This window comes from Chelonoidis abingdonii, chromosome 2 (genome assembly GCF_003597395.2).
Source record: "Chelonoidis abingdonii isolate Lonesome George chromosome 2, CheloAbing_2.0, whole genome shotgun sequence".
Taxonomy (NCBI): Eukaryota; Metazoa; Chordata; order Testudines; family Testudinidae; genus Chelonoidis; species Chelonoidis abingdonii.
Window position 1 is genome coordinate 112,040,825 of NC_133770.1, and position 9,479 is coordinate 112,050,303.

Sequence of the window (9,479 nt, forward strand, 5' to 3'; positions counted from 1 at the left end):
TCTTTCGAATTTTTCCATGAGGGACAACATAATCTGACCTCCACTTCCTGGAACTGGTAGGAGGTTTAGCCTGAAACAGATGGATATCTGGACATACATCTAGATCTGAGAAAGCTGTTTATGCAGACTGGGGAGGGAGTCTCAACATCTGCACTCTGCTCCCTGAGCTCCTCCTCTTCACTAAAATTTTGCTTGTACAGAAAGTGGCCATCACCTCAGTATTTTGGGCATGGAGTTTTCTCTTCATGACAGCCCTGTGAGGTAAGGAAGTATTATTCCCATCTTATAGATGGAAACCAAAGCACAGAACAGATGAATGACTTGTCCAAGGCCACACAGGAGGTCTGTGGCTGAGCCAGGACCTCTTGTTTCCTAGCCAACTTAAATCCTATTCAAAAATTTGACATGAAACCTGCACGTTTTTGAATTTCAGAGACTTCTGCAAAGGTAAAAATTTGGAGTACTTTTAAATTGTGTCATAGCTTTTGCACTCAGCTCTGCACACCTAGCTTTCCCCTCTCCACTCTTTTGTCTGCTTCTTCTAAAAGTTGAGATGTATTGGTCACAATCTCTGAATTAGCATTGATGGTACTCAATTAAGTTTCAATTTCTCTTAATGAGTGGCAAGAGCCACTTATATCATAACATGCTCTGGGTAAGGCTTGAACTCACAACCTTAGTCTCACACTACTCAGCCTATCTATATAAGTACTACACATTAACCAATTACTGAAGGCTGGTCTACACTATGTCGATAGATTAACAGTCCCTGCATTGGAGCGAATTTATAATTGGCTTGTCTACACTACAGAGCCTTTCCCGCTGACCTAAAGGCCTTTTAAAATTGATGCCTGTACTCCACCTCAACAAGAGGAGAAGCACTAGATTTGACCTTCCCAGGTCAAATTAGGGGTAGTGTAGATACAGCACACTGTATTTCAACTTGTTTGGCCTCCAAGAGATGTCCCAGAGTGCTCCAATGTGTATGCTCTGGACAGCACTTTCAACTCCACTGCACTTCAGCCAGATAAATAGGGAAGGTCTGGGAACTTTTGAATTCAATTTCCTGTTTGATCAGCATGGAGAGCTCACCACCACAGCTGCCCAGGTATGCAAATGTGCTCCAGCGTGGAGCATACAGGAGACACTGGATCTGATTGCTGTGTGGGGAGGAGAGTCTATGCAGGCAGAGCTCCAAACCAACAGAAGAAATGCTGAAATCTATGTCAAAATCACACAGAGCATGGGGGGAAAAGGCTGCACCACGGACACACAGCAGTGCCATGTGAAAATAAAGGCGCTCAAGCAAGTGTACCAGAAGACAAAGGGAGGTGAACAGTCACTCGTGCTGAGCCACAGATATGCTGCTTTTTTGAGCAGCTGCATGTGACTCTAGGCAGAGACCCCACCAGTATTCCAACAGTCTCCCAGGGGACTCAGGCAGCCACTGTCAACAATGAGGAGGACGCTGTTGATGAGGAAGAGGAAGAGGAAGAGGAGGAGGAGGAGAATGCACAGCAGGCAAGTGGAGGATCCATTCTCCCCAGTAGCCAGGACCTTTTCTTAACTCTGGAGCCAATCCCCTCACAGGATCCACTGGTGTGGGACTGTGATGGAGGGAAAGGCATCTCTGGTGAGTGCACACTTGTAATAACACTATGGGGGTTAAATGCAATTTTGGTTACTGTTTAATTCAAGGTAAACAATTGGGATACAGTGGCAGACAGTGCAGCCACACAAAGGGTGCTTCCCAGAAAAGCCTGTTTATGTGCCAAGAGTTTCCACACTAAACAATGTCCCCGGGCATGCTCTCACACCGCCTGCCCTTTTGTGTGTGCTTAGCATGCCTGCCTGCAAACATCCAAGAATGCGGGGTGAGGGTGGAGGGGGGAAGCTCCATTATTCCTTGAACTCAACTCCAGGGGATGGTTCATGGAGCAGAAAGCTCTCATTTCCACGGCTTTGCTTGCTAAACAGTACAATTGTAACAAGCTATGTGTCCTTGCCCCTTCCTCCCTGTGTTATCAGGCCCACATCTGGTTAACATTGCTATTCATTGCTGTCTCTGTTCAGTGTTTGTTAGCATAATAAAAATGCATGAATTGAGGACAAGAGGCTATTTATTCACTGTGCACATTTTGGTTGGTGGGGGGTTAGTTTACAGGGCAGTACCTGAGAAAAGGGGGCCAGGTTGATGGTAAGGAACAACACACAGAACTGTCACATTGGTGTTGGATCATTCATGAAACTGGTCTTCAAAGCTTCTCGGAGATACAGTGCACCTCAGTGTGCTCTTCTTATTGCCCTGGTGTCTGGCTGCTCATAATTGGCAGCCAAGCAATCTGCTTTAACCCCCTCACCCCGCCAGAAACTTTTCCCCCTTACTTTCAAGATAGTATGCAGAACACAGCAAGCAGCAACAACAAGAGGAATATTGCTTTTCCTGAGGTCTAACCTAGTGAGTAAACTGTCCCAGTGCCACTTTAGATGTCCAAAAGGACATTTTACCACCATTCTGCACTTGCTCAACCTATGGTCAAACTTCTCCTTACTGCTGTCCTGGCTGCCTGCGTACATCTTCATGAGCCACAGGAGCAAGGGGTAGGCTGGGCCTCCAAGGATAACTATTGACATTTCAACATCACCAATGGTAATTTTCTGGTCTGGGAAGAAAGTTCCTTCTTGTAGCTTTCTGAAGAGTCCAGAGTTCCTAAAGATAAGTGTTTCATGTACCTTTCCTGACCATCCCATGCTGATGTCTCTGATGTGATCCACTAGTGCTTGCAACACCATTGAGAAGTAGCCCTTCCGGTTTATGTACTTGTTGGCAAGCTGGTCTGGTACCAAGATAGGGACATGCGTTCTGTCTGTTGCCCCAACACAGTTAGGGAAACCCATCGCAGCAAAGCCATCCACTATGTCCTGCACATTTCCCAGAGTCACTACCCTTCTTAGCAGAAGTGAATTGGTTGCCTTGGCTACTTGGATCACAGCAGTCCTCATGGTAGATTTACCTACTCCAAACTGATTTCCAACTGACCAGTAGCAGTCAAGCATTGCAAGCTTCCACAGGGCTATTGCCACTCACTTCTCAACTGTCAGAGCAGGTCTTATTTTGGTATTTCTGCTCTTCAGGGCTGGGGAAAGCAATTCACAAAATTCCATGAAAGTGCCCTTATGCATTCAAAAGTTATGCAGCCAATGCTCCCCATCTCATAGCTGCATCACAATGTGGTCCCACCAATCTGTGCTTATTTCCCTGGCCCAGAAGCGGCGTTCAACTGTGTCAACAAATCTGCCTGTTGCTGCCAGTATGTGCAAATTGCTCCATTCCATGGATTCCAGTATAGCTGTTTGCATGGCATCACATTCTTCTGCGTGGCTGCTCCTGGCTATGCTCTGCAAATACCATAGGACGATGTTTGTGATGCTCACAACTACTGCGCACAACTGAGCGGGATCCATGCTTGCTATGCTATGGTGTCTGCACAAGTAACTCGGACTTAGGTGCGAAAATGATTGTTTTCCGTTGCTTTCGGGGAGAGAGGGATGGAGGGAGGAGCCAAGTGCATCATGGGAGGCTGACAATATGTACCCATAGCACCTCACAAAAATGTTTTTGTTCTATCAGGCATTGGGAGCCTAACCCAGAATTCTAGTTGGGAGCAGGAACTGAGGGATAGCTGCCCACAGTGCATTGGTCTGTGAGTTGATGCTACCTATGGTAATGGAGATGCACTCCGCCAACGGAATGTACATAGTGGGGAAATACACCATTGATTTTGTAAAATTGGAGACTACAGGTCACCTTTAATAAATTCGACATAATTTTGTAGTGTAGCCCTAAGTCTTCTCTATTCATGCTTCCAGATCTGTGGTTCCCTGGTATTACCTTAGCCTCTCACTCTCACGTTGACCATCACTTCACCCACATAAAGAACACAGGGTTTATGCATGTGAAATGCTGAGATGGGAGTAGGTCTGGGAAAGCAAAGCAAAGCACAAAAAAAAAAAAACAAACACAAAACAACCAGCTACCCTAACCTGAAGCAGGGCTTGGGTCAGCAGTGCAGTCCCACCATGGTCCTTTCTTCAGACTACTATGTCTACTGCTGCAGCTCCCTCATTCCTTTAATGTGGAGTGGTGGAGCTATACAATGCATTTCTCCCTAGAGCTGCCCTGGTCTGCACTCCACGGTTCCTACACTAATCTGACCTGATATATTTGCAGTGCCAGCCTATAGAAGGCTGAGGCAGAGCCCCAGCCCTCTTGCATGGTTTTGGTGGTGTATGACCCCTGCAACAAGGGGGAATTTACCCTTTGACACAGTACCTCTCCAATGTCCAAAATGCATGTATAAGTACCAAATTAATTTGGTGACTCCTTAAAGGAGTCTGGGATGGACTTTGGTCTTCCATTTTAGTCAGTTTTCAAATGGTCCAACTTAGGGCTGTCTTCTTCACTCACTCATCATTGGATACCTAAACAAACTACTAATAGTTATGCCTATAAACTCAGTTGTTATAATTATGCTTTTTAACTCTTAACTTCCTTTTGTTTTCTAGAAATAATCTTATTTACTTATTGACTTAGAGCTTGAGTTGACAGTTCCTCAGATAGGATTACAACTGTTAGATTTCTTTGCTCATCATGTTGGTTTGCTTTCATTGTTTCTTACTGATAAAAACCATATAAACACATTTTGCAGATGTACAGTTATTGAATGCTTTACACGTCATCATAGTAAACTTTCGTTCCGTGTCTTAACTCTATTTAATACCATTTAAGTTTGCTTCCATTTCCCCAAAATTTTCTCTACTGCCATTCAAAGTCTTTGTTTTCATTTGCTGTCTTGTCAACTCCAGTTATCATACTTAATTCAGTTACGATCACTGTTATTCAGATTGTGATTGACTTTTCAGTATTCTTTCTATTGAATCTTTGGATGATTGGAAGAGCATGGAAATGAGCATAGAGCTCTGTGGGGTTAAATCAGTTTGTATTGTTGTTGTTGAAAGATTTTTGTTTATTTGTTTGTTTTGTTTTGCAAAAACAACAACAAAAATGTGCTAACTAGTTTTCACTGGTGCACTCTAACAGATTATTGCCAATGAAACTGCTTTTTTACTCTCCAGTTTTCTTTTCTGTCATTAAAAAACAGTAAATTTAGAACCAATAAAAGGAAATGCTCCTTTATGCAGACACAATCAACCTGTGAAATTCACCCTCATAGGAGGTCCTCAAGCCAAAAACTCCAGCTGAATTTTAAAAAGGAGTGGGTAATGTTATGTCCCTAACAACACTGGTAGCTACACATGCTAAGATTAAATGATAAAGGTAAATCAAATATCATATTTCAGGGTATAAGTGGATTGCATGCAGGTGTCAGAAAGACACCTTTTTCTGTGTTCAATGTTATACAATTGCCTACATGTGTTAATGGGATTTGATGTAGCTGTGTTGTTGTTTCCCCCCTTCCCCAACAATTGGGTGCTAGCTCCCGATCTACTACAACAGATGCACCAATGATCTGATTAGATCTGACAAATCCTACCATCTCATTGCTTCACTTTGTGACAGAGACTGGTTCCTGTGAGGTGTCAGTTCATCCATGAAGTGATTGCTTGTTTAGCAGGTATCTCTTTATACATGAGAAGAGCTTCCTAGAAAAATTAGCAGGGCCATTATGTTATCCTTCTTCAAACTGCTCTTTAAAACTCATCTCTGCCCTGATATCACTTCACAATGGTCAGCAGATTGTGTGCTACAATCATGGCTTATCATGCTGTTCATTATCATCTCATTGTTACCTTGAGCTTCCCATGTCTTTGCCATATCCCTCGATTCTTTATTGTAAACTATTTGGGGTGGGGGACTGTTTTATGTCATGCATTGTTATAATTTGTAACAGAATGGGGATCTGATAATTCTAAATACTAATGATAACAATCATGGAAGTTAATACATCAGAAAACACAAGAGGTACAGCAGTATTGTGGACACATGTGCTTTGTCCACCTGCTATTTTTTACTTTTTCTCTGTCACCTAACCATGTAATTATGCAGTGGGCACAGTGAGTGTATTGAGTCTACATTTTGATACCCTCTTTCAATCAATTCACTCATTTGGAAAATTACAACTTCTAAAGAAACAAGAACCTGTTTGACAGTTCAATTGTCTGCAACTGCATCGTTCATCATACTTTTTCAGTGACTGTGTACAGATCTCATTTTACATGATCTCTCTCCAGCTCTTGATCCTATAACTTCCCTTAATGTCTCACCTCTCAACCCTTCATTTTTAACTATCTCATGCTAGCTCAGGATCAGCAATTTTATTCTTCAGAAGTTGAACAAGCTGACACCACACTAAAGCTACTGGGTGCCCTAGTCACCCAAGCATCATCCCACCTGCTATTTAAAATTCAAAGGATCTTAGATTTTCAATTTTCAATTCCTAAATATTCACTGACCTAAATTTCCAAAGATTTATAATGGAGAAGGGGAAAAATAAAATAAAATAAAAATCAAGATAAGAGGTCTAACCCTTCATCTCACCTAGAGCAGCATCTTTTGGCTAATCTCATTGCAAGGCTTTAGTTATGCATATGGACCTTTGCATAATGGTGCCTTTGAAAATCCCACCCTTTGAGTCCTAATACCTATATTGATGAGCTCTGTGGAAATATGATAGTTATAGACAGATGTGACTCCCATTACACTAAATGGAAATAATTACAATTTTTGTGTTACTAAGTTACATAGACGATATGAACACAATGTCATTTGCTATAATTCATCGTAAATCCATAGCCTCAGAAAAGACATGATTCTGTTTTGCAGACATTGTGTACAAATATGTACAATACTTTTTAAATATGCATTTTCAACTGTGTAACTCAAGCAAAAGTTTTCAAATTTTCTAATTTATTAATTGGTAACAAAATTTGGAAATTGATTAACTAGTCATTAATGGCTCACTAATAAAATAATGGAATTTATGAGATAAGTTAACTTATTGTGGCAACAAATGCTATGCCATATGTAGCACACTACAGATTTGCAAGGGGCACGAGTCCTTCTTTGGGTTTTTTTGGTAAATGTTATGATCTGCGGAGTCAGGGATCAGATTTTTAGTTCCAGTAAATACGTTCTCGATCCTGAATGCGTGTTCTGAGAAACTGCTTTGTACACGTGCACAACCATGCACTACTAGGACTTCAACTGGGGTCTCAGAGAGGACGATAATATATTACCTAATAAGCTATGCAATCAAACTACAATAATTAATACACAGAATAACTTGTGAAATATAATGGGGATGAACCAGAGAGAGGAACTTACTAACTTTAAACAAGGCTCTTAATCCATTTGTAAAACAAACGCCTACTATAATTCTCATAAATCACTGCCTTAATTCAGAAAGAGAGCCTAATAACCTTCACTGGGCTACTCTCTGCTCTTTCGTCCCATGCTACTATGTTCCAATTTCCAAAATTGTAACATGTGGGGCTGGGCAGAAAGCTCCTTCCCTCCTTTATTCTTTCTTCTTCCCCCTCTCTCTCTTCGGCTCCAAACAAACCTGATTGATGGGGGGATGGGGCATGGATATGCCATTCTAAAACAAGGACACAATTAACTCTGACCCTTGGGAGGGTTGGGAGAATGAGCAAGTGACGGGGGCAGGGTGGAGGACCAGCCTGGGAAGGTTTGGAGAGGAAACAAAGGAAGAAGCAGGTGCAGGAAGAAGAGCCCTGAATTAGGTCAGAAAGGGAGCTGCTTGGTGGAGAGCCAGCTGCTAGCAAAAAGGACCTTTACAAACACTGCCTAGAGCTGACCGAACAGTGGAGACCATGCAGCAGGAACCATAATTCTAAGCTCGCACTGCATACCCACAGCAGACTGCACAGACAGGTTGGCGTGACTCAAAGATGAGGTGGGGGAACTGCATTGGTGTGGGACAGAGAGTCTGTGTCTCAGCAGGTGTGAGGGGCTGGGTACTGTATCAGCGCAAGGGAATCTAGGTAACCCCTTCTATAGATCCTGAACTATGTGTACTCCTGCTGGGGTTACATAAAAGTGTTGTTCTAACGTTAAGTACTTGTTCCAGGGATTAAATCTAATACCCCCTTGCCCAGGATGTTTGTTAAGAGGTGAGTGCCTGGGAGCCCTTTCCCAACCCTAGGAATCCCCCAGCTGGCAATAACCTGTGGCAATAGCAGATCAGAAATGGGTTAGTCAGGGTGGAAATATCCAGTTGAGATCATGAATTGCAGAATGTATGATTACTTGCTTCATGGCCAAGTGGCACCTGTATATACTCAGGACAAGAAACTAATTATCCTCACCTCCAGCATTGTGAGGCCACAGCTGCTGAACAAGCTGACATACTAATTATAGAGCTAGCTTTTGAGGACTTTGAAGTATGGGTCCACCTCAGAACTGGTTGTGCCAATTGTCCAGGTGGGAGAGTCAGCTTCATGATGACAAGCTGCCAACCTGGAATGGAGAATCAGTATGGCTAAAAGAATACAATCCTAAGGTAGAAATAGAATGCATTCTAATTTGGTAGCATTTTGCACCCTATAAGGGTTTCCTACTCACTCTGAACTTTAGGGTAAAGATGTGGGGACCCACATAAAGACCCCTGAAGCTTATGTCTACCAGCTTAGGTTAAAAACTCCCCTATTCCTTGAATTAAGTAACACTACCACCACCAAGTGATTTAAACAAACATTTAGGGAGGGCCACTTGGAGCCCTACCTTCCCCAAAAATCCCTCCAAGCCTTTACCTTCTCCAAATATCTCTCCAAGCCCCTACACCCCTTTTCCTGAGGAGGCTTGAGAATAATATCCTCACAAATTGGCACAGGTGAACACAGACCCAAACCCTTGGATCTTAAAATGATGAAAAAAGAATCAGGTTCTTAAAAGAAGAACTGAAGAAAATGTAAAAGAATTACCTCTGTAAAATTGAGATGGTAAATACTTTACAGAATAACAAAAGACTCAAGAACATAGAAGATCTCCCCTCTAGATAAAACCTCCCTCTAGACAAGGAAAATCACAAGCCAAAAATAAAAGTAAGCTAACACATTCCCTAATTATTATTTACTTATTCTAATTGAGTTGGGTTGCTTGCCTTCTTGATCTGTCTCCGGCAAGCACACAGAACAGACAGACAAAGAACAGACAAAACAAAGCCTTTTCCCCCTCCCCAGATTTGAAATTATCTTGTCCCCTGATTGCCCAGTTATTGCCCATGACTGCTATAAGGGGTATAATCCCATATGCTTCCGGGTATAAGACAGTCACTTCTGATATTGGCCACTGTCAGAAAGAGGGCACTGGACTAGATAGACCATCAGTCTTATCACAGGGCAGTAATTACTGTATATTGTGCATATGAAAGGGGAGTAAAACAATGATTTTTTAGCCTCCTAACTTTTCTTGGGGCACATTGATGACACTAAGATGT